We start from the raw sequence: 22,144 nt of genomic DNA on the forward strand, positions 1-22,144 counted from the left end.
GCATTCATTTATTCCTTGCAACAGTCCTATTATTATGCCCATTTTGCAGAGGAAGAAACTGAGGCACAGAACAGTAAAAGGAAACAATCCAAGCTCATGTAGCTGGTAAGTAGACAAGGTAGAACCAAGCCCAGGCTGATGACTCAGGACCCTATTCTTTCAGTCATTATAACAAGAGCTAATATTTATTATGTATTAGGTGACAATACTTTATATACCTTCTCTTTAATCCTCAAGAGTCAACCTGTAAAATGGATAGTATTATCCCTGTGTTATAAATGCAGAACCTAGAGCACAGAAAAGATGAGCAACTTGCCCAAAGACACACACTTTCAAGTGGCAGAGGTGCGATCCACCTGGCAGGAGGCACAGCTGTACAACATGCCCTCTTTCCGTGATGCCATGGGAAGACAAGGGCATCGTAGTGGCAGAGGCTCTAGATCCCTTGCCTCATCCAAGACATTTTAAACTCCTGGCTTATGGACCAAGCCTTACACCTTTGAGGTACATGCTAGGTGGGGATAAGACCTAGCACTGGCACGTAAACTCCTGAAACTGATGGAATTGTGAAGTCTCTGGGAATCTCTGCAAATAGGAAAGTGCTGAAACAGTGGGGGGATCCTGCCTACCCACAGCATGAAATTCAGGGGGAGGGGTGGGCGCTTAAGAGAACAAGCTCAGGTCAGACAGTCCACTGCAGCCCTGCAGCTCATTAGCTGTGTGGGGGGTGGAGGAGGGTGGGAAGAGGGTGGGTTCTGCTTATCCTCTGAGCTTCAACACCCTCATCAGTAAAATGGGGGTAACAATAGCCGGACTCACTCTGGGGAGTTGTCTGACTAGGATTGAATACGATGAAGCAAGGAAAACAGCCATTGCCTAACACGCAGCAAACACTTATTACATGGTAGCGCTGTTGCTACCATGGTTGTTACTATTATTATTTCCACAGGAGAATGGGGAAGGCAGACAGTCCACGCCTCCGGGAGAGGGATTCTGCTGCTTCTATTTCATAATCTTCCTTCCCCTTCGAAGCCTCCAAACAGCAGTTGCTTTGGCCTCCAAGTTTCATGGCAGCATCTCCTCAAACCAGACAGACGAAGGCCAGCTGCGGCTCCAGGAGCAGCGGAGGAAGGGGAGCAGGGGCTGGAGGTGGGGATAGGGAGGGAGGTGGAGAAGGTCTGCCAACCAAGGACCCTGCTTCCCTGGGCCCCTCCCAGATCCCGCCGCGTGGCCCCAGCACTGGCCCAGCCTGCTTTCTGCCCAGTCACATGGTTTCCATTTCAGAATGTAACCGGCAGCTGTTGGCCGCTGGTTCCAGCTATTAATACTCTGAGAAGTGGCGGAGCTGTGAGGTCAGTGCTGGCCCCGGGCCGCTGCTTCCCTCTCCACACTGTGGGGGAGCAGGAAGGCTGAGAGAACCTAGGGGCCGGGAGCTCTGGGAACCCTAGCACAGGGCACTAGCTACACAGAGGGGTTGTCAGGCCTTCCAGACAGAGACCCCCAGCCCAGCCAGGGGAGAAGCAACTCCCCCCTCGGCAGCAAACCTTTCCCGGAGGCTTCTGGGATCCCATGAGTCTACAAGTGCTTAGTCATGGGACACTGGAGGTGACAAAGCCCTTAATCCAACCATCCCATTTTAGAGGTGAAGAAACTGAGGCCCTGAGGGGTGTGTGACTAATTTGAGACCGCCCCATGAGTCAGGGTGGGGCTGGGGCCAGGAAGCCTGGCTGCAAACTGCGAGCCTGGGGGCCCTGTCCTGACCCCGAATCACAGAGCCCACCCACACGCTTACCCAGAGAGGCCTGGATCCTGTGATCCAGGTGCAACCTGCGACCACAGTCCAAGGACCACACACCTTTGAAAGAAGACTAGTTCCAAACAGATGATGGGCGAAAGGATGGCAAAGAAAACTGTATTTGGACATGGGAGCGTGCTCACCCTACTGTGTGGAATGAAGAAGAAACGGATCCCCCAAGCAGAATGTATCCCATGGCCCCATTTGGATAAGGAGCACACACACACGTGCACACACACGTGCACACACAGAAAAAAGACTGGAAGGAAAAGTCAAAGTTACTTGTAGGAGGCGGGTTTCCATTTGTCTCTTCTTTCGTCTTATCCATATTTTCTAAGTTTTGTGCTTTGAGACTGTTTATTTTTGTAACAACCACGTTAAAAAGATACTGAATAAATAGACATGTGCCAGGGTGCCACTCACCCTCCCTCAGTCAGGCTCGGCTTGCCAAAGCTCCCAGACCAGACTGTACCCATGGCACAAGGCGGGGGCGTTTTCCTTTCCGGTGAAGCCGAAACAAGCTCAGACCTGAGGCCAGGCAGCCAGGGCTGAGTCTCCCGTGTGCACCGGGAGGAAGGGCCGGGCCCAGCCTCACAGCTGCCTCTGCTGTGTCTGGAGGTCTGAGGCAGAGGCCAGCCTGAGGTCTGTGTGGAGAGGGGGGAAGAGCGACATCAAGGCCAGATGGCCCTGCTGGGAACTGTCTCCCAGGCCACACCCTCCAGGAAACTTCATGGCCCAGTTTTATCTTTCAGACACGCACACTGTGTTGCCACTTGCCCACTTTGATGCCAATGTCCTTGAGACCGAGCCACCTTTCTGGGTTATCCCAGGAGGACTGCCTGCCATGGGGTCCTCCCAACCTTCTTGCCGAGTACAGCCCTGGGAGTGAGGGGCTTGTCACCCTCACCATGGAGCTCAGCAAGGGTTGTTTGGACAGAACCACTGCCCCAGGATGCATGCCAGGTCAGGACTGAGGTCCCTGCCCAGTGCCCTGGCTGAAATGCCACCACACACTCAAGGGGCCCCTGCAGTAGGACAGCTTCCCCTGTCCCATTAGGGGAATCTTACATCTTCACACGTGGTGACAAATGCAGAGGGCTCTGAGCATCAGGTCTGAGGGCGTGCGGAGCAGATGGACAGAGCAAGGAACTGAATCCCAGCTCCGCTCTTTCTGAGCCTGTCTCCCGGGCTGGTTACGGTTATGGGCACCCTGGAGCCGCCGCTTCCTCATGAGGATCAGAGGTGCTGGCAGGATTCATAGACGCTAACCCCTCCATCGGGGGTCAGCAAGCTGCCGCCCTGAGGTACCTGGCGTGCTGCTCGGTTTTGTATGGCCCTCAAGCCAAGAACAGTTTTTATATTTCGAAGTGGCTGAAAAAAGTAAAAAGAAGAGGAACATCTCACAAAACATGAAAATGATGTGAAGTGCTAACTTCAGTGCCCATACGTACAGCTTTGTTGGAGCACAGCCACGCCCTTTGAGTCTGTATTCCCTGTGCCTGTCTGTGTGCAGCAGATGGCGTGGCTGTGACAGGGCCCAGATGGCCCGCAGAGACTGAAATATTTACTGCCCGGCCCTTGACAGAGCAACTCTGCTGAGCCCTGATCCGAAAGGCCTGGTGCGTGGCGGGAGGTGAACAAGCGTTGCTCTCCCTTCTCATCATCCTCTCTTTAATCCTCTCCACCAGGCCACCAGGAGTCTTTTTGTCCTGTCCACATGACAAGGAGTAGTGCCGTCTTGGGAGGCTGGTGAATGAGGGGCGGGGCCGGGGGGGGTGGGTCCCTCCTCACTGCGGATCATCCGGCTTGAAGTTAGAAGGTCAATGGTGAGGTTGGATCTTCATTCTGCCAGCAGCCGGTTCTGTGACCTGGGGAAGGTCACTCACCTCTCTGAGCCTCAGTTTCCCTCCCCTATAAAATGGGAGAATGGTAACAGCTAATGTTTACTTATCACTTGTTGGGTGCCATACATTGTCCCAATCCCACTGGTCACTTATCTATCTACACTAATAAAAGAGAAACATGCAAATTAACCATCACTCTGCTACACCCACAAGCCAATCAGGAGCATGTATGCAAATTAGGAGTGAGTATGCAAATTAACTCAACCAAGATGGCAGCAGGCCATGGAGCTGGAGCAAGCTGGAGGATTGGGTTGCCCCGGCAATGGAGGAAGCCAAGCTTCCTGCCTGCCCTGGCCGGCCCTGGCCTCCACTCAAGGCTACAAAGTTTCAATTATAGAAGACTAGAGGTCCGGCGCATGAAATTTATGTACGGGGGGGGGGGGGGGGGTGTCCCTCAGCCCAGCCTGCACCCTCTCCAATCTGGGACCCCTCGAGGGATGTCCGACTGCCTGTTTAGGCCCGATCCTACGGGATCCAGAACTGCTGACTCCCAACTGCTCGCCTGCCTGCCTTCCTGATTGCCCCTAACCACTTCTGCCTGCCAGCCTGATCACCCCATCACCACTCCGCTGACAGCCTGATTGATGCCTAACTGCTCCCCTGCCAGCCTGTTTGCCCCTAACTGCCCTCCCCTGCAGGTCTGGTCACCCCTAACTGCCCTTCCCTGCAGGCTTGGTCCCCCCCAACTTCCCTCCTCTGCCACCCTGGTCACCCCAAACTGCCCTCCCATGCAGGCTTGATCACCCCCAACTGCCCTCCCTTGCAGGCCTGGTCCCTCCCAACTGCCCTCCCCTGCTGGCCATCTTGTGGTGGCCATCTTGTGTCCACATGGGGGCAGCCATCTTTGACCACATGGGGGCAGCCATCTTGTGTGTTGGAGTGACAGTCAATTTGCATATTACTGTTTTATTAGATAGGATAGAGGCCTGGTGCACGGGTGGGGGCTGGCTGGTTTGCCCTGAAGGGTGTCCCGGATCAGGGTGGGGGTTACCTTGGGGCGTGGGGCGGCCTGGGTGAGGGTCCTGTGGTGATTTGTAGGCCGGCAACACCCCCTGGCAACCCAAGCGGAGGCCCTGGTATCTGGGATTTATTTATCTTCTACAATTGAAACTTTGTAGCCTTGAGCAGAGCCAAGCCTCCTGCTTGCTCCGTGGCTGCAGCCATTTTTGTTGGGATTGATTTAACTTCTATAATTGAAACTTTGTAGTGGACACCAAGGCAGGCCAGGGCTGCGGGAGCTTGGCTTCCTCCATCACTGGGGGCAACCCAAGCCTCCTGCTCTCTCCAGTTCTGTGGCGCCACTTTTGTTGGGATTTATTTATCTTCTATCATTGAAACTTTGTAGCCTTGAGTGGAGGCCTAGGCTGGCCAGGGTGTGTGGAAAGCTTGGCTTCCTCCATTACCGGGGAAACCCAAACCTCCTGCTTGCTCTGTGGCAGCAGCCACCTTGGTTGGGTTAATTTGCATACTCACTCCTGATTGGCTGGTGGGTGTGGCTTGTGGGTGTAGCAGAGTGATGATTAATTTGCATATTACTCTTTTATTAGATAGGATAAATAAATCCTAGATACTTGCTTCCAGCTGGTCCTGGCCTCTGCTCAAGGAGGCACTGGAAAAAAAAAAGAAGAAAAAGAAAAAAAGGAGGGGCTGGGACCTTGGGTCGCCGGGGGGTGATCAGGCCAGGATGGGATGGCAGGGGCCGTTGGGGGTAAGCAGACCAACAGGGGGGTCAGTTGGGGGTGAACAGGCCAGCAGGGAGGGCAGTTGGGGGTGATCAGGCTGGCGGTGGGGGGGGGGCAGTTGTGGGTGAGCAGGCCGGCAAGCAGAGTGGTTAGGGGCAATCAGGCAGGCAGGCAAGCAGGTGAGCATTGGAGCCAGCAGTCCTGGATTGTGAAAGGGATGTCTGACTGCCAGTTTAGGCCTGATCCCTGTAAACCGGCAGTAGGACATCCTTTGAGGGGTCCCAGATTGGAGAGGGTTCAGGCCGGGCTGAGGAACACACCCCCCCATGCACGAATTTCGTGCACCGGGCCACTAGCCCAGTGACTGTTATGGCAGAATGACATAACGACCAGTAGCTATGACACCCACTGACCACCAGGGGACAGATGCTCAATGCAGGAGATGCCCCCTGGTGGTCAGTGTGCTTCCACAGCAGGAGCACTGCTCAGCCAGAAGCCAGGTTCACGGTTGGTGAGCACAGCAGTGGTGGCAGGAGCCTCTCCCACCTCTGCAGCAGCTCTATGGGGCGGCAAGCCAAGTGGTAAGGAACAAGAAGGTGGGCGATAAGGAGTGAGCAGGTGGGCGGTAAGGAGCAAGCAGGTGGGCAGTTAGGAGCGAGGGGTCACGGATTACGAGAAGGATGTGTGAGGGGTTCCGGATTGCGAGAGGGTGCAGGCCGGGCTGAGCCCCCCTCACCCCCTGCCCCCGTGCATGAATTTCATGCATCGGGCCTCTAGATTAATCCTAACAGTCCTGCGGAGCAGGTACTGTCATCACCCCACCTACAGGCAGACTGCTGAGGCGGCAGGAGGGTGAATGAGTCCCCCGGGGTTTCTCGGTTGGTCAGAAGTGTCTCCAAACAGCCTGGTCTCTTGGGAGCTTAGACACTGCCTGCTTCCTAGGCGTGCTGGGAGATTCCGCCCAGATAAGGAACCTGGATGCTTTTAGCCAGCGGTCAAGTTCTATGGCTGCGTAAATAAACTCTACCTTGAAAGAAGAGGAAGGGATCCTGTTTCCAAATCTCTCACTAGTGGTGGCTTTCCAGAGGGCGTGGAAGCATCTGAAAGGAGAGGAGACATTTGTGGGTGACAGCCAGCCCTAACTCACTCCAGAGGAGGAGACGGACGAACTGCCCTGGTCCAAACGCTAGCGCGGTGTCATTAGGACCTCTGCTCAGCCAACCCTCGATTGATAAAGAGAAGTCTCTTAGTCCTCAGGTGGCGGGGGCAGGGGGGCGGGGGACTGGTGGCTGCTCCCCGCCGTGACTCTGGGTCTTGGCCCACTCTCTGCTCTTTGCCTGTCTTGGCTGAATCACTGAGGAACAGCCCAGGTTCCTCGGCCAGAAGTGCAGACCCTGCTCCTCTGTGTCCTCCTGGGCTGCTGAGGACACACGCTTTCCTCCCTGCGTCCCTCCCATTCCTTCTCAGCACTTCCCCCCTCTCACCCGCATTAGCACGAGGACAAGGGTTGGATGCTAAGGGTTGGGGCAGGCAGCGTCTTGCCCTTTTGTCTACTTGATCCCCACGAGGATGCCTTGCCCATGCTACGTACAGGCTCCTGTGTGGCGGGGAGGGGGCAAGCTGGCACCAAACATGCAGCCTGCCGGGTAGAGGGTTAATGGCTTGTGCCCTGCAGTTGAAATTCCTCCACCACTTCCTGGCTCTGGGACCTTGAGCAAGTTCCTTAATGTTTCTGTGCCTGTGTTTTCTACAGAGCAACATGGAGAGAGCACAGCCCGTACAGGGTTATTGTGAGAATCCGGTGAGATAATACAGGTAACACGCCGCTACTAGGGCCTGGCACAGTGCTCGGCACACACGGGCCACTGTTATTTCTCTCCTCAGCAAGTACTTCAGCTTCAGGTACCTCAGGAAAAGCGTGACACAGCTTTTCCCACAGGACTCCGTTATGTTCTGCACCACGGTGCATCCTTGATTCACCCAATCTGTACTGAGGGCCTGCTAAGTGCAATATTTTATTTATTTTTTTTAATTTATTTATTTATTTATTTATTTATTTATGTTATTGATTTCAGAGAGGAAGAGAGAGAGATGGAAACATCAATGATGAGAGAGAATCATTGATCAGTTGTCTCTGACACGCCCCCATCTGGGGATTGAGCCCAAAACCCGGGCATGTGCCTTTGACCCGGGACTCTTCCGTCCGCAGGCCGACGCTCCATCCACTGAGCCAAACCATCTAGGGCGGCACTATTTTAAGCCTGGAGAATGCAAGGATCTCACAGCCAAGGGGAGGGAGGAGAGAGACATGTCATCACACACATACACTGAGCCAGGGGTGAGTGCTTTGAGACCGGTGGGCAGTGGGGAGGGATCCCCTCAACTCTGGTAGTGGAGGGGGCAGGGGCCAGGAAAGACCTACCATAGGAGAGATAAACTTGCCCTGGGTCATGCATCATACGTTGTCCTTGGCAAGAGCAGGAACAGTGGTGGAAAGGTGGGGTCCAGCATCCCCGGTCCACACAGACCCCTCCATGTGCCTCCATGAGGGCTTGGCTTGGCGCCCGAGCTCAGTGCCCAGGTGCTGGGCCATGCGGGAGCATGAACGTTCCTTTGGCATCTAATGCTGAGGCCATGGCTGCAGGACTGGGCAGGGGGAGGGAACCTCTGTGAATGCTGGCTAGAGGGAGTGAAGAAAAATGCACGTTCGGGGCATGGCCAGGGCCCCTCCTTCCCAAAGCTGGTTCAGAGCAACTACACCCCAAACCAAGCAGACATGCTGCCAATGGCCAAGGAGGCCCAATGGGAACGAAGAGCAAGAAGGAGCAGAATCAGGCCAACCTTCCCAAGCCCCACACGGAGGGGAAGGAACCAGCGGGCCTCACTGGGAGGAGAGAATGAACCAGCCCAGAGAGATGCATCCCCACAGGCTAAGACGGGAACTCCTTCCTAAAGCCTCTGGTTGTGGGAAAACCACCGCTCTTTCCCTTTGCAAGACCTGGGTGAGAGCAGGGCAGGGGGACGGATCCGACCTGGTGGATGGCAAGTCTGGCTGCTCCAATGCCTGTGATCCCGGCATGTGCCCTTCTCCATGCCTCCCTCCGCTCTGTCCTGCTCAACACGCACTCTCAGGTATCTACTCCAGGCAGGACATGGCCCTGGAGGGGAGAGAGCGCTGGCCTGGGAAGCAGAAGCCCTGGGTCCTCATCTAGGCTTTGCCCTTGACCAGCAGTGTGGCCTTGGACAAATTTCACCTCTCTCTGGGCCCCTGAGTCCTTGTGCACATAATGAGACCACAGGCTTGCTCTCCCTCACCATTTGCTGAGAGGAATTTACTAACCCTAACCCTAACCCTAACCCTAACCCTAACCTAACCCTAACCCTAACCCTAACCTAACCCTAACCCTAACCCTAACCTAACCCTAACCCTAACTCTAACCTAACCCTAACCTTAACCCTAATCCTAACCTAACCTAACCTAACCTAACCCTAACCCTAACCCTAACCCTAACCCTGACCCTAGGAATTAACACGATGTGGGAGAAAAGCATGAAACTGCTTTATTTTATTTTATTTTTTTTTTCAAATTTTTATTAAGGTATTATATGTGTACATATCTTACCATTGCCCCCACCCCCACCCCACTCCCATACATGCCCTCACCCCCCAATGTTTTGCATCCGTTGGTTACTCTTATATGAAACTGCTTTAACTGGGGACGGCGGTGCTTTCCAATGTCTACACGACATGTGAGGTCGGGGGAGGGGCAGGGAATTTGTGGAGCTCACGGTTGCCTTCCAACATTGAGCACACCTAGCATGCTTGGGGGTCTGCCTCAAAAGGCAGGAGCGGGGGCAGTGACTTCAGGCTTTGGCCTGTCCCTCTTACCTGCTCCAGCCTTGTGATCTGAGTGAGACTCAGTCACGAGCTATGATAGGAAGCACTGGGCAACAGCGCAGGGTCGGGAGTGCAGCTCTCACTTCCTCCGTCTCCCCTGACCCCTGGGACCAACTGTTGTAACGGCCTCCCCTGTTGCCACTTGGCCTTCTTTCCAATGAAGAGAAGTCCAGTTTCATCTGCGCTGGCAAAGTTTAGAGCCAAGAGCTACATTTCTCACCATCCTGGCATCTAGCGTACCCACGGGACACAGTCGTGGCCAAAAAGATAAGGCGGCATTAGAACGAGATGCTGGAAAACCTCCAGCAGGTGCATCTGGCCTTTTGCCCTCTGCTTTTCCTCATCTGACTGCCTGCGAGATAGAATTGATGCCTGGAGGTTTAGGAGCCATTTTGCAACCATGAGGACAAGACCCACATGCTAAGAATGACTGAGTCGAGGCCTTGTCATATAACCCTGAAGTGCTTACTTCTGGAAATATAACCCTGAACTGCTTACTTCTGGAAATACAACATTTCCTAATTGTGAAAGCCACTGTTGTCTCCCCCCACTCCCCCCCGCCCCGCCTCTGCCCCAGGGAGAGGTTAGGGTGGGGGTAGACAAGCACAATTATAACCAGTATACCCTTTCCTCCAAAAACTAACTCAGTGCCGCCTTGGACACCTTCTAAGATCCCACAGGGGACTCATCGCACTGCCTTCTTAGGGCCAGTGACTTGTGTGCAGTCCCCACAAGATTATTCCAGGGAAGGCAGGCCTGCGCTTCTGTGTTGATCCCCAGTGCATCCCCAGAGCTCTGACAGTTTCTGGCAAACATCCCACATTCTGTACTTTCCTTGAATCAACGAAAAAAGAACTCTTTTGAATTCTGGTTCTAGATGCAACTAGCCCACCCACCTTCGATCCAGGAACCATCATCTCCGGCCAACTTGAAACCTCCGTTGACACATCTTTGAAACAGCCAGCTTCTAAAATTGGGTTGCCTAAAATACGCAAAGCCACGGTGCATGAGTTCTGTAAGTAACTCTGCCGGCCTCTCCCAGAACCGCTGCCTTTTCCTAAACCACCCACAGCCCATCCCGGCGGCCCTGCACTTGCCGCTACATGACCCGGAAGGCCACTCATGCAAACCCTCTTGCAGGTTCTGGTGCCAAGTAATGATCAGAGCTGAGAAGGGGCACATCCCATATCACATGGAGGGCTTGGTGGAGAAGACATCCGTGTGTACAAGGAAGCCTTCGCAGGCCTACCTGTTAGGTGCTTTTCCTGTCTTAAGCATCTCAGTTATATTTAGGAAGTAAAATTACTCTCTCCATGAGTTCTGGAAGGTTCTCAGTCTCCTCCTCCTCCTCTTTCCTTTATTGGGACTTTCTCCTCCAAACCTGCTGTTTTTGCTCTGTCCCCAAAACATTCACACTTTTTCTATATCCAAGTGATCCAAACTATATAACTACTTCATTTACCTTCCTTGTGAACAGCATGGTGAGTCTCTATGTTATTAACGAGAATGCGAAGTTCATATGTTTCCAACAAATTTGGGGTTCGTTTGTTCCAGATGTTTGTTGACAATCACTTGGAAAAAATCACATCTAGCCCTAGCCAGTTTTGCTCAGTGGTTAGAGCATGGGCCTGCAGACTGAAGGGTCCCAGGTTTGATTCTGGCCAAGGGTACATGTCTGGGTTGCGGGCTCGATCCCCAGTGGGGGGCATGCAGGAGACAGCTGATGAATGATTCTCTCTCATCATTGATGTTTCTATCTCTCTCTACCTCTTCCTTCCTCTCTGAAATCAATAAAAAAATATTTTTTTAAAAAAAAGAAAAAATCACATCTAATGGATCATGGGGGGGCCTCAGTTTCTCTTTGTGGGTTCATACCTTCCCCTGCAGTTGGGCGGGGCCACGGGACCTGAGATCCGTACTGTGTCTCCTCATCCACCAGCTGGGTGGGGAAGACTCCGAGGATCTAGGGGAGTATGGATGGAGCCACAAGGTGGACGAAGCTTGGTCCCCTTGAGTGGCTGCGTGAAGCTGAGACATGCAGCTCTACACTGGGCTCGCATGGAGCAAGAAGGAAGTGCTATGGTACCAACCAGTGCTTTGGACATTTATCTGTTAGAGCATCTGGCAGTATTTGCCGATTACTCCTTATGTATCCACAGCACTTTCTTTAGTGTCTCTATTCCAAAAGGCTGTCAGTCTGCTTGGCACGAGAGCTGCTTACCTCCACGCCTGTACCATGATGATACCGAATGCCAATGTGTAGATCCACGGTTCTCAACCTCGCTGCTCAACAGAAAGTGATGGGGGAGTTTTAAAAACCCCCACTGCTTGGGTCTAAACCCTAGAGACTGTGATTCAATGGATTGGTGGTGAGACCCAACTTTTGCTACTTGGAAAGAACACCCCAGGCAATTCTAAGGGCAGCCAGAGTTCGGAGCCACCGTTCCAGATCAGGGGTTCTCAGAACACTCGAGAGACTTGTTCAGACACGAATTTCTGGGACCCACCCCAGAGTTTCTGATTCAGGAGGTTTGGGGTATAGCTTGAGAATTTTCATGTCTAATAATTTCCCAAATGAGGCTGGTGCTAATGGTTCAGGGACCATATCCAGAGGACCACTGGGCCACACTGGTACATCCCCCTCAGTAACAATAACAATCATGGGCGGCATACTGAGAAACACGCATCACTCAATAATTGAGGGTATCCCTGAATTGAAAATGAAGACACACAGGCTTTAATACTTGATCAAACGTTCAGGCTGTGTTTTGTGACCCACTGTCGCAGAGGTGGCGTGCACCCCGAGCAGCAAGAGTCACCCCACCAAGCCTCTTCCCAGGGAACCACACTCAGCATCTCGGTGTCAAGCTGCCAGACCTGAGACCTGTGTCTGTGAGCATCTGGGCTTTGCCTCCATTTATTTTGTGTATCTGTTAGCAAGATGTGGCCCTAAGGTATGAGAAAGCCTAAGAGAGATCGTAGAGAGAGAGGTATTAACCCTTAGCATAAAACTGGACATAATTCAGCATACCTGGTTGGTTTGGTAGGTTATTTGGGGGGTCTGGGAACACTCAAAGACTTTTCCATGTAAGTCCATGGTGAGTGCTTCCTCCCTTCACGTCATTTCAGCTTAAGAAGGTTTCATAGGACCCTCTGCTTTTGGATAGCAGAAGAAACCTGTATCATCTCTGCTTTCTACACAAAGGCAGCCATAAGCAATATGCAAATGAAAGGAGGTGAACAGATCTGACCCCTGACCATAATTTGCCATTCCCTGGGATTGGACAAGCGGGGGGCCGGGGGAGGATGTCAAACAAAGCACTCTGGGGACCTGGATGATGAGCAAGGGCCAATCGTAGGCCTGGGAGAAGAGCACTCCTGATGGGACAGTTTGCACTTGAACAAGCCCTGGGTAAGGGATGCAGCACCTTGCAGGGCCAGATGAAGGCTGGTGCACCTGGACTGCATTACACAAGAGTGAGAGAAGTATGACTGATGTCACTGAGAGAGGATGCGTCTGAGTCTGGAGTTTGTCTATATATGGCAGGAAGCCGCCAGAGGGTTCTAAGCAGAATGGTGGTCTGAGAAGTCTGTTCTTCGTCTGAGAGAGGAAATAAAATACAATTTCCCTATTTACAGAGCACCTGGTCAGTGCTTAGCCCATGGAAGTTACTAATAACGTCTTGTGTATCCTTGACAAGGCACTGTGTCTCCAAAGGGTCATCAAATCCAGGCACAGAAGGGACAATAGCAACCAGCTCACACCTCTTCCATTACTTTAAAGACACATTCGTTGAAACCCAGAGAGGTTAAATGTTTTGCCTACGGTCACTCAGCAAGTCAGCAGCAGAGCTGGGACTGGAACCTTAAGGAGAGAATGTCAACAGAGAAGCTTGGCCTGATACCAAAGCATTTATTGTGGGAAGGGCAGGATGATGCTGGATCCAGTGTGGTGATGTCACTTGGCTATCTCAGTGAGCCCAGCCCCATCTGGTCTCAGTGCCAGAGTCCTAGGGAGAGACGGGCTGTGAGAAAAACCTGAGCAGCACAGATCTGCAGGTGCGGATGGAGCGGAGTGGTGGCCTGCAATGCAGGACGAAGTCTTGGGTGTGAGCCTTCTCCCAGTGGCTGTTGGCTGAAGACTCGTGGGTATGGGACTTCCCCTAGAAGACGCCAGAGGTGGACATGAGGACAATGGCAGGCCCCGAGTGGAAATGACAAGGGCTGGCTTATGAGTACATTTGAAATACCCCCAAGAAAGTTCAGAAATCCTTGAGGGACACTTTGAGAAGGGCTGAGGTATGTAACAGGAGGTGAGACCAGTGAACTATGACTATGTCACCTGCATCCCAGTTTTGCCAACCTGCCTGACACAGTCTCAGGAAACACAGGTCACATTTTAAATTCATGAGAGAATACACAAATCCTTATCTTTGTCCATTCAGCAAATACACCGCCACCACCTGAAATATCTACAGGCTCTTCCAAAACATTGGTTATTCTTGGAGCTAGTGCACACAGTAGTAAAAACCCAGACCCGTGCTAAAGCAAGCTTGGGCCATGAGCGCACTGGTCCAGGCAGGATGGTGACAGGTGGAAGGGTCACACCTTTCATGTGGAGCACAGCAGGCTGGGCAGCAGGAGGGTCATGACCAGGGTCTTGAAGTCAGATCTCAGGAGACCCCTCCCAAAGTAGGGAAGTGGGGGTCTCACCAGAATAAGACCCTGCCAGCCAGGGCAGCCTTCCTCTCCTTCCTGTCTAGGGCCCCCAGTCCTGCCTTTTACACAGCAAAGCTACCTTTCTATTTTTAGGTGGAAAAACCTGCTCTGCAATGTGCTTTCCAATTTAGGGCTCTTTCCTGGGCTCTATTTCCAGTGACCAACTGGAAAAAAATGCACATATTTGAAATCTGCCCAGTGGTTTGAGAGTCCACTCCCCGGAGAGGGTTTGTAAGAGGCAACTGGTTCCAGACAATGACAGGGCCGTGCTTTTAGGAGAAGGTCAGTCTGCGTCTTGCAGAGAAGATGTTAGCCTCCATGGCGCCAACTCTGCTACCTTCCGCCACAGGAAAATTTGAATCATGTTTTGTTTCTCTCCAAGGTGGAACTATGGCCTTGGGGCTCTCTGCTAATGAAGATGATGAAACTTTAGGCCGAATAAGTAAGAAAAGTCAAAGTTCCAAGAAAAGAACTTGCCAGCCCTTTCATGAGGTTCCCCCAATGGGTTCCATTCCCAACAGGAAATACGGATGTTGATAGAGGAGGGGCTTGATGCTTTACAGTAAACGAAACTAGACATGGGAGGGGTTGAATGGGCTCTGAGTTACCTTCACTAAACAGGATCTAAGCCTGCATGGAAAAGGGTGGGTGGAAGAAAGCCATGGAAACCAACATCAAGTGAAATACAGGAGATAATCTTCACAGTGGGACTGGTGACTCTGAGGCAGTTAAGAGGGGAGGGGCCAGACCCATTGGCCCAATTAGACAGTTACATAGCTGGCATTATCCAGACTGTCTGGGCCATGCCTCCACTCCTAGGGGATGGAAACTGGGCTTGTTCTGGGAATGATGATTCACCTCCCTACAGATATGGAAATTGAGGACTCTGAGAGAGACTGTGGGACTCCCCGAAGAAAATGCAGGTGGAAGGCAACAGAGACAAGTGTTGAAGCTGAGCCATCGCCAACAGATTCTGGGCTTTGTCCACTCTCACACAATGGGGCAGGCGCTCTGTTCTTAGTCTTGTTTTCCTGGAGAGTAAAGCAAATGGAAACCCAGAGAATAAACCAGAGGGTGTCTTTCCTATTTCCCTATCCAATGATCCTGCTCTCTAACCTTGTCGTCACCACCCTGTCCATGCCAGGTGATCGAATCATTGTGGCCCAGAGGGACAGTCTGGCAGGTGTGGCTCTGCTTGGGCCCTATGGCTTAGGGTGTTGAAATTCTGCCCCTGGAGAGCAAGTGTTGTCACAGCCAAGTGTAAACAGCCCTTGGCCAGAGCACTTTGGCTTCCAGGATGCTGTTGGCTTTGGCTTGAGCAGCTCCGGTTCCTCTTCCCCTGCCCGTCCCTCTCATTATGCAGTGTCACAATGGCCCAGCCTCACATACACACTGGGCTTGGTCTGCTGTGACACATGCCAAAAGGGGCCTGGAAATGGGAGTTGAGCTGCTGAGAAAATAGCATATTATTTTGGAAACACGAGCACTGCCACATGGTGTGTGTCCATAGGGCGGGGTGAGGCAGGGCTGGAGAAGAGAGGGGAGACCCATGTCCACAGCTGGGGAAGAGAGGGGAGACCCACATCCACAGCTGGAGAAAAGAGGGGAGACCCACATCCACAGCTGGAGAAGAGAGGGGAGACCCACGTCCACAGCTGGAGAAGAGAGGGAAGACCCACGTCCACAGCTGGAGAAGAGAGGGGAGACCCACGTCCACAGCTGGAGAAGAGAGGGAAGACCCACATCCACAGCTGGAGAAGAGAGGGGAGACCCACATCCACAGCTGGGGAAGAAAGGGGAGACCCACATCCACAGCCGGAGAAGAGAGGGGAGACCCACATCCACAGCTGGAGAAGAGAGGGGAGACCCACATTCATAGCTGGGGAAGAGAGGGAGCTCCATGTCCATGGGAGGGTGCGGGGGAATGTGCCCAGAGCTTCTGGCCAAGGGGAGTTAGAGCCTGGTACTGCTTATAACTATAAAGAAGAGGCAGAAGGGGGATAGGGTGTGGGGAATACTCCAAAAGGGTCCAGAGTTTCATTGCTACTAATTATGGCCATCATTTATTGACTCTATGCCAGACTTCCTGTTGAGCCCTTTACATACTCATTTTACTTTCACAAAAACCCTGAGAGGTAGGTCCTATTATTATCTCTGTTTTTCAGATGAAGACCCTGAGTGTGAAGACATTTGCCCAAATTCACAGCAATAGAGAATGGCAGAGATTTGAGAAAAGATCTGGCAGATGACAAAATCCATATTCGACTAAGTACTTAATTAAGAACTCAGCCTTTGAGTTCTAGATGGCTCACAAAACCAACAGACTTTCAGGAACAGGGTAGCACAGTGAATTTTAAATCTCTGTCACCCCACAGTTGTCTGAATGTTGTGCCTCTAAATCCAGACTGAGCTCCTCAACGGGGCTACTGAACAGGGTTCATTAAATGCCCACTGGGAGCTCCGCCCACTACGGTCCAGTCCTGCAGACTTGCCAAGCTGTCAACAGATTAACCACATTCAGACTAGACAAATACAAGGAACCTGACGGGGTGCACTTCCTGTATTTTGTTGCCCATGGAATGTCAAGTCAGTATGGGCTCGTCCTAGTTCAGTGCTTATTTTCAAGGCTGGGTTACAGTCTCCCACACCCCGAAACCCTATATTCTTCTTCTGGAGGAAGGGAGAGCTTTTTTGTCACTGCCCATGGGTTTCTCCTCCACACTCAACTCCACCCCACCTCCGTTTTGAACTTATAGGGAAGGAGCAGAAATAGATACAGAGAAAAGATCATGCTCCTTTGTTTCTCAAAAAAAAAAGAAAAAAAAGAAAAAAAAAAGATTAATGCTAAGTCAGAACCACCTTTTTCAGCATCATTTTGGTCCTTTGTTACTTAGCCTCGGCAGGAAGAGGCAGTGGGAGATGGATGGTACATATAGTACATGGCAGTTCATGGGTCTACAACCTAATGTTACTAAGGAGCTAGGACATAAAACTAGGCCACCAGCACTGCAAATAGGTGGCCAAAGCAGACATCACTAGTCAATCACAGCACTCCTCTGAATCAGGATGTGACCTATCAAATGCTCCTCCAGGGAGTGCTCTAGGCAGCCATTACCAATCTATCAGAGCAAATAAGATAAAACCTATTTTTAAATGTGAACCAGTCTGTGGACACATCATGGGCAGGGATCCTACCTTATGAAAGCTTTTGTCTCCCCTCAGTGTAATCTAATGCAATGTCCTCCCCTCAATGTTTGCTGAATGCATAAATGAATGTAGCTATTTAGACAGATGTGAAAAAAGTCCAGCACCCCAGTCAAAGATGGAGCAAAGAGAGGGCATCCCAAAGTTGGAGAGCTTGTACCCCAGTGTCCTACAAAGCTGTTAGTGAAATAATCCTTCTACCTGTGTCTCCCCTCAATTAAAAGATTCTCGCCCTAGCCGGTTTGGCTCAGTGGATAGAACGTCAGCCTGTGAACTGAAAGGTCCCAGGTTCGATTCCGGTCAAGGGCACATGCCCGGGTTGTGGGCTCGATCCCCAGTGGGGGACTTGCAGGCACAGCTGATCCATGATTCTCTCTCATCATGGATGCTTCCATCTCTCTCTCCCTCTTCCTTCCTCTCTGAAATAAAAAAATAAAAATAAAAAGAGATTCTCTGGTGGTGAGTGAGCTTTGGCCGTGGTCAGTCTGCTAGGTTTTTCTCAAGGACCTCAGCAGATGAAACAAAAATGAAGGACTTCCCTAGATTACCTTTAAGGTCCCCAGTCACTATTCTGAAAGTATACTTTGTATCCACGTGCACAGACAGCTGGCTTCCTGTCATTTGCCTTCTCGTGGATCCACTACCAAGCTTGGCTAGCTGGGCACCCCTCCACTTGCTTAGAGTTCCACAGCAGCTGCCATCATCTGGTGTTTTGATGCTGTAGGTGTCAAGAGTGGGAGTGAGGGTTCATTTTTGGTGCTTCCAGAAACTCACTTCCTATTTGGTTCCAGCTGCCACTCTTCAGGCAAAGCAAGTTCTGAATGTAGGGAAAACATTCAGAAAGCTCGGACTGATGACGTCTGTGAAAGTTGAACTCCCTTCACTCCCATCATGGACTAGCTCAGTCCTGTTAGAGATTTGATCATTCTCATGAGCTGCGTTAGAAGGCCCTGCAAAGATTATTGAATGTAGCAATATTGCAAATTGGCAATCACCATTTGGAAAAAAAATTAGTTCTTTTGCAGGCTTTTCACTTTTTGGTGAGGTTCCTGCTTCAGTTATGAGCAGCAGGGTTTTTAAGCCCAGCTCCTTGGTTGAGAAGACACATGACAAACCCTATTCCTTATATCCTGTACCCATAAAAAAAAACTCCAAACCAGTTCCAGGAACCTTTCCCATTAATCCTGGATGTCAATTCACACCCCTTCCCTATGCAACATTCCAGGTACTCACTCCTATTACTCAGAGCTGGCAACTGAAGTGAGAAAGATTTACCATTGGATGGACCAAGGATTCCAAAGTAGAAATGAATGAAATGGGTTGAATAGTGACCACCTCTCCCCCAATTCATACATTGAAGTCCAACCCCTTGGATTGGGACCTGTGGGAACCATGCCAGGTTCCCAGATAGTCAAGGCCAGTGGGAGCACAAAGGCCTTGTTATCAATACACCAGAATGACCAAAGGCCGCTCTGGGCATGTGCCTACATAGAATGTTCAAGGACTCTGAGCCTTGGAATCCTAATCCGGCCAAGATACCATGAGCGGGTACAAGGACACAAGGTACACTGTGCCCTTCTGTAGCAAAGATGACTGATGTCACTGTTGGCATGAACCCTTCTTTGTCTAAATAATGTAAAAGTAGGATACTGACCAGCTAGTTAGCTGGAGTAGGCTGAGGTGGGAGTGAGAAGTCTGCTGGAGTATGGAGAGAGAGCAGCTAGGATGGAGTGTGTGAAGAAGTCTGCTAGAGAGAGCAGCTAGGATAGAGTATATGAAGAAGTCTGCTAGAGAGAGCAGCTAGGATGGAGTATATGAAGAAGTCTGCTAGAGAGAGCAGCTAGGATGGAGTATATGAGGAAGTCTGCTAGAGAGAGCAGCTAGGATGGAGTGTGTGAAGAAGTCTGCTAGAGAGAGCAGCTAGGATGGAGTGTGTGAAGAAGTCTGCTAGAGAGAGCAGCTAGGATGGAGTATATGAAGAAGTCTGCTAGAGAGAGCAGCTGGGATGGAGTGTGTGAAGAAGTCTGCTAGAGAGAGCAGCTAGGATGGAGTGTGTGAAGAAGTCTGCTAGAGAGAGCAGCTAGGATGGAGTGTGTGAAGAAGTCTGCTAGAGAGAGCAGCTAGGATGGAGTGTGTGAAGAAGTCTGCTAGAGAGAGCAGCTAGGATGGAGTATATGAAGAAGTCTGCTAGAGAGAGCAGCTGGGATGGAGTGTGTGAAGAAGTCTGCTAGAGAGAGCAGCTAGGATGGAGTGTGTGAAGAAGTCTGCTAGAGAGAGCAGCTAGGATGGAGTGTGTGAAGAAGTCTGCTAGAGAGAGCAGCTAGGATGGAGTGTGTGAAGAAGTCTGCTAGAGAGAGCAGCTGAGCAGGAGAGACAGGAGAAGCTGCTGAACCGGAGAGCTCAGGTACCACTACAATGTGAGGCGGTGAGTCTAGGAGGCAGCATGCGACTGCTCAGATAATAGCTGTGGGTACAGAGACTGATGCTGTTTTATGGGGAAAAATACATGTTTACCAGCCGGTGTCCGGCTGCCTGCCTGTATGGACTTTGCTGTGAGGACTGTTCTTGTCTGATGGCTACATGGCCACTGGCTTCCGCAATAAAGACTCATTCTTATATACACCTACAACTTCTCCATCTCCTTTTCCATCTCCCAAGATCCTCTGCCAAGCTCTGCCCAGACTCAGAGCCAGTCAGACCAGCAGAGCTGTGTGATGTTCTTGCTGCTGGCTCTGACACTCGGGATAGTCGGCAGGATGGGAAACTGAGGCACAGAGATCCGGAAGATGTGCAAGTTCGAGCAGAGGACTCAGGAGCGGTGAGTCCCAATGCTCAGCCTCATGACAGGGGGTAAGTGACCCGTCTGGAGGTTATTTTGACTGTGATACCCCTAGGGGACTTGGAAGCAGATCCCCAGAGTGCCGCTTGGAGCAGGCGTGGCTTGGGAGAAACTGAACTTCCAAGAGCAGGCGGAGGACAGACGGAGCTGAAGTCCGCAGCCGTCTGGGTGATTTAGAGCTGGTTGCCAGCCAGACCAGAGACTGAGATCCCAGGGAACCAGGTGAAAGAAGGCAGAGGGGCTGGATGCCTGAGTGGCCTGCAGCCACCTGGAGAAGCAGAAGCGAGAAAGTGGGGGATGCCAGGCAGTGACCTGACACCCAAACTGCTGCCCAGTGAGTTATGAGTGTTTTACAACATGTAATAAAAGACTTAAGCATTTGGCTTGCTGGTTAAAGGGAGATAAGCAATAGGCCCTGGGATCTGTGAAAGTGGCTGAGGATGAAGCTGGTAAAGATTCCCATTTGCAACTGTCCTAAAAGGGTTAAGACTTCAACAGCAGCTGCTGGTGCAGCAAGGAGTTAACGGGAGAGAAGACACTCCTTTGAGTTGGAGGGCTCAGGATTTTGAACTCTCCCAGAGAAGTAGAAAGAGTTAACCTCTTAGCCCTAACCAGTTTGGCTCAGTGGATAGAGCGTCAGCTTGCGGACTGAAGGGTTCCAGGTTCGATTCTGGTCAAGGGCATGTACCTGGGTTGCGAGCACATCTCCAGTGGGGAGTGTGCAGGAGGCAGCTGATCGATGTTTCTCTCTCATCGATGTTTCTAGCTTTCTATCCCTCTCCCTTCCTCTCTGTTAAAAAAAAAAAAAAAAAAAAAAAAAAAAGCAATAAAAATATATTAAAAAAAATAAAAAAAAAGAGTTAACCTCTTAGACTAAGGGGTGGGCTAAGACACCTGGTTGCGGGGGAAGGGGGCTAGATGCCCCATTCTGAGGAGGGAGCCTGCAGGAGAGGCCACAGTCGCTGCCAGGAAGGAGGACATGTGGCATGGTAGGCCACCAATGCAGGAGTGCTTTGCTATGTGCAAACTGTCTCTCCCTGCAGCCCCGGCTGTGTTTGACTCACCTCTAGGAGCCAAGCAGTGGTGAGAGACAGATATGGCAGGGCCCTGTAACTGGTAAACAGGGTTAACTGGAGAGGGCGGAGGGAAGGCATTCTCCCTGAACAAGAGAGCTAAGAGCAGCTCAGGACTTTCAGACTCTCCCAGAGAGGAGGAGTCTGACTGAGGGACTGACTGAGACCCCATTGGGTTAGGTCACAGCCATGGGCAAACTACGGCCCGCGGGCCGGATCTGGCCCGTTCGGCTGTTCTATCAGGCCCGCGGAGCCGAAAGAGCGAAGGGTTCTCTTGCTCTCCCCTCCGCTCCTTTACTTTGAATTTATATTAGTTCACACAAACACTCCATCCATGCTTTTGTTCCGGCCCTCCGGTCCAGTTTAAGAACCCATTGTGGCCCTCGAGTCAAAAAGTTTGCCCACCCCTGGGTTAGGAGGTCTGGAGGCCGCATGTTGAACTTGTAGACTGCAGTTTGCTGGGCAGAGGTGCGAGCCCAGTTGTGCAGGGGTTAAGCTGCCTGTGTGCAGCAAACAACTTTCTCCCGTGCCAGAATGCATTTTAGGGAGATTGGACAGACTGTGTTTGTTGCTAGAGAGAAGAAGCGGCCTCCACGCACAGCCCTGACAGTGGCCTGCGGAGAACTGAGCAAGGTGACTTCCCTGCTACACTCCAAGGTGCTGGTTGTAGCGAAGTGCATGGGTCTCCCTGCATGGCATTACAGCAATGCCCTACGTGATGGATGTGATTCCAGAGAGTCAAGGACAGTTTTGCTTTGTGTAGGAAGGGTCGACAGTGAACTTGAGTTGCCCTCCCTCAAAGATATTTGTATAGCCCTACCATGGGCAATGTTTGGTAGCCCGAGATTTGGCTGCCTGAAGCGGCCCCAGTGCCAATGGTATGTTTCATTGTGTTAATATGTTGTATTAATCTTTGAAGGTTTGAATGCAGCTGCCATAGTCCTGTGTTGGTCTACAGACCTTGGTAGTCTTTGGGAATAACTGGCAAGTGTTCAGTTTCCCACACTGAACGCCATTGGTATGGCCGTGTG

Source organism: Plecotus auritus, assembly GCF_963455305.1.
Source record: "Plecotus auritus genome assembly, chromosome: 9".
Taxonomy (NCBI): Eukaryota; Metazoa; Chordata; class Mammalia; order Chiroptera; family Vespertilionidae; genus Plecotus; species Plecotus auritus.